Source organism: Triticum urartu, chromosome 5 (genome assembly GCF_003073215.2).
Source record: "Triticum urartu cultivar G1812 chromosome 5, Tu2.1, whole genome shotgun sequence".
NCBI classification, from domain to species: Eukaryota; Viridiplantae; Streptophyta; class Magnoliopsida; order Poales; family Poaceae; genus Triticum; species Triticum urartu.
Genome location: NC_053026.1, coordinates 378,566,467 through 378,570,581, shown reverse-complemented (window position 1 = coordinate 378,570,581; position 4,115 = coordinate 378,566,467).

Sequence of the window (4,115 nt, the reverse complement as noted above, 5' to 3'; positions counted from 1 at the left end):
AGGGTACGAAACCACCTCAAAGTTATTCTTTCCAACCAATCCGTTGGGCTATTCCTATAAGTGTCACAAACAGCCCTAGAGTTCGTACTAGAATAACACCTTAAGATACAAATCAACCAAAACCCTAATGTCACCTAGATACTCCAATGTCACCTCAAGTATCCATGGGCATGATTATACGATATGCATCACACAATCTCAGATTCATCTATTCAGCCAACACAAAGGACCTCAAAGAGTGCCCCAAAGTTCTACGGGAGAATCACGATGAAAACGTGTGCCAACCCCTATGCATAGGTTCATGGGCGGAACCCGCAAGTTGATCACCAAAACATACATCAAGTGAATCATGTGATATCCCATTGTCACCACAGATATCCACGGCAAGACATACATCAAGTGTTCTCAAATCTTTAAAGACTCAATCCGATAAGATTACTTCAAAGGGGAAACTCAATTCATTACAAGAGAGAAGAGGGGGAGGAGAAACATAAGATCCAACTATAATAGGAAAGCTCGCGATACATCAAGATCGTATCATCTCAAGAACACGAGAGAGAGAGAGAGAGAGAGAGAGAGATCAAACACATAGATACTGATACATACCCTCAGCCCCGAGGGAGAACTACTCCCTCCTCGTCATGGAGAGCACCGGGATAATGAAGATGGACACCGGGGGAGGATTGCCCCCTCCGGCAGGGTGCCGGAATGGGTCTAGATTGGTTTTTGGTGGCTACAGAGGCTTCTGGCGGCGGAACTCCCAATCTAATCTCTGTTCTGGAAGTTTTAGGGTATATGGAGTTATATAGGCAGAAGAAGCACGTCAGGGGAGCCATGAGGGCCCCACGAGGCAGGGGGGCACGCCCTAGGGGGGTGGGCGTGCCCCTACCCTCGTGAGCTCCTCCTTCCTTCCTTGACGTGGGGTCCAAGTCTATCGGGTGGCTTTCGTTCCAAAAATAACTTCTCTAGTTGATTTCGTTCCGTTTCGACTCCGTCTGATATTCCTTTTCTTCAAAACACTGAAATAGGCATAAAACAGCAAATCTGGGCTAGGTCTCCGGTTAATAGGTTAGTCCCGAAAGTTATATAAAAGTGGATAATAAAGCCCAATATTGCCCAAAACAATAGATAATATAGCATGGAGCAATCAAAAATTATAGATACGTTGGAGACGTATCACTGGGCACTATGTCAATAGATTAGTACCAAAAAATGATATAAAATGACTATAAAATGATTATAAAACATCCAAGATTGATAATAAAACAACATGGAACAATGAAAAATTATTGATACGTTGGAGATGTATCAGTGACCACGCGTGTGCACCTTGCCAACCTGCTTGTCGATGCGCTCTGGACACCGCCGACGCACCTGTTTCGCGCGTGCTCGCTTCCCAGCTTGTCGTGCCTTCCCAAACCTCGCCACCATCATCGTCTTGATGCACTTAACTCCGCCCTGGAGCTCGCCGCAGCGAGCACGGGCACGACGCGGCCAAGCGTGTAGTGCGCCTGTGCCCCTGCTCTCATCGCCATCCGCCTCCTGTGCTCGTTCTCTCTTGCCCATAGTGGCTGCACGAGCCATGGATGCTTCTCCCCCTCTCTAGAGAACTTCGGTGGAGCCCGAGCCCCTCTCCCCCTCGCCTACAAATAGGACCCCTCCACAGCCTCTCTGGGCATCGCCTCTCACTCCCACACTTGCCACGACCTCGTAGATAGCTGTAGCCCTGTCGGGCTGGCCTCTGGCCGCCGTTCCCGACCGGAGTTCACCGGCAATCCCCTCCGCTGTTCTCCGCCTCTCCAGAGCCTCTCGAGCTTAACCAGCTTCTCCGACATGTCCTTGGTGATCCTCTGGTGCGTGCTGGTGCAGTTGGAGCCCCTGGACTCGCCACTTCACGCCATCTTCTTCCTCTTCGGTGAACCCCGATGATACGTCTCCGTCGTATCTATAATTTTTATTTGTTCCATGCCAATATTATACAACTTCCATATACTTTTGGCAACTTTTTATACTATTTTTGGGACTAACATATTGATCCAGTGCCCGGTGCCAGTTCCTGTTTGTTGCATGTTTTTTGTTTCGCAGAAAATCTGTAGGGGAACGCGGCAGAAAACAAAAAATTCCGACCTACGCACCAGCCCAGGACCACTATGGAGACTGCATACATGGTTTGATCTTTTTCGTTACCGACTCGTAGCGCAGCGGGAAGTAGAGTCGATGATGATCGGCGGTGCAGATCCCCGCAGCTAGGATTTACAGCCTCCCAACCGCGAGGATGTATACCCTCATCTGCTCCTCAGACAGCCCTCTGGGAGGCGGTCGAACAGCCCCCCAGACGGTGTCGCGGATAGCCCTTCGGGAGGACCTTCGAAACTCGAACGGTCACTCGGACAGCCCTTCGGGAGGACCTTCAAAACTCGGACGGTCACACGGACAGCCCTTCGGGAGGCACTCACGAACTAAGACCGAAACTACGATCTCTCTACAGAGTTGCACACATACGGTGTCATCTATCCGGCAGGGCTTCACCGTCCAGAACTAGTTCCTGCCGGAACCCAGACAGCCTTACGGCTCTACGAAACTCTTTTCGTGGGAGGGAGAGAAGAAGCCAGATCATTGCATGGCACTTGTATGTGAGAAGGGATGAGGTTTGGGCAGCCCCCTCACCTCCTATTTATAGGGAAACCAAGGGGTAGGATGGGTATTCTGAAATACCAAAAGTGCCCCCACTTTATGTCACACACAAAGGGTATAAAAGGCATAAAGGGATGACAAGTGGAGCCCCATGGAGGAGCTGCACCCTCCAACGTCCCACCTTCATGGGGGCCCCCCAAAGGGGGTTCCTTGATCCCCAAGTCCTTCTAGAAGCTTTTTAGGAAAAGCCCCAAAAGGTGGCTTTCCATAAATATCCCAAAAGTACTTTCACTATTCACGATGACATTTCTCAGCGTCCGTTTGAACTGAAAATATTTATGTGGGCTTAGAACATTTCTAGTACCCACCAAAATGATTTTCAACGTGTTCCGAAACAATTCCGGTTTAGTGATTTTCATCTGCGAAAAGCATCTGAAGTGGTTCCGGCAGCTCCGGAGCATATCCGGTTATTATCCCGGAAAATTCCAGAAAGCTTCCAGAATGATTCTGGCACCCTCCAAGAATTATCAGGCATGTGCCGAAACCAATTTGACTTAATCGTATCCCCTGAAACAACTTTTCAGTTTCATTGAAACTCATCCGATGACCTCTCTCTGCGGAACCTTTTCCGCTATCCGAAACTTTTCCGGTGTCCGAAACTTTTTCGGTGATTTTCTCTCAGACTCCTTGTCTAGTATTCAGTAGATAGATGACCCTTAAGCGTGTGACCCTATAGGTTCGGTGAAGTATAAACATGACCCGGAACCCCTTCCGATCAATGATCAACATCGGAGCCGTGGACACCCATATTGACCCCTATACCCACACGAATAAATATTTGAGTGAACCTCCAGTTGAAGTGAGCTATTCCTGTTGCTTCGCGATATGTCACAAACACCCGAGGTGAGATTTATTGCATCCCCATGGACAAACAATTTGTCCACCATGCAAGTTACCTCGTTACCGGTTTTGTTCTCTTTTCTTGTTTCCGTGTTCCGGCATCCCAGTGATCAAACCACACTGTGTCTGGCCAGACTATGATGGATACCGTAATACCGAGAGGGCCCGAGAATATCTCTCCATCGTCGGAGGAGCAAATCCCAATCTTGAGCTATCAAGTTACTTGACACACTTTTCCATGAACCCGTAAGCCGCCGTAATAGCCACCCATTTACGGATGATGTTTAACAAACCCCAAAGTTCATGAAGCAAGCATGAAGAAACTCGATACTCTCATGGTCTAAGGAATCATGCAAACGTTAACCATCTCTGTGTTATGTACCATTAACTTGTGACGAATGAATCTCTTAGCATAACATCAATCCGGGTCGATTCAACACAAATGTTCTCTTAACATTGTGCCCTCAAGGTTGCTGGCATAGACATGCCCATGATTAGGAAAACAGAACCATCATGCAACACTTGAGCTAGTCTTAGAGGCCAGACTAGGAATACATTTTACCGTTTATTATTCCACACGT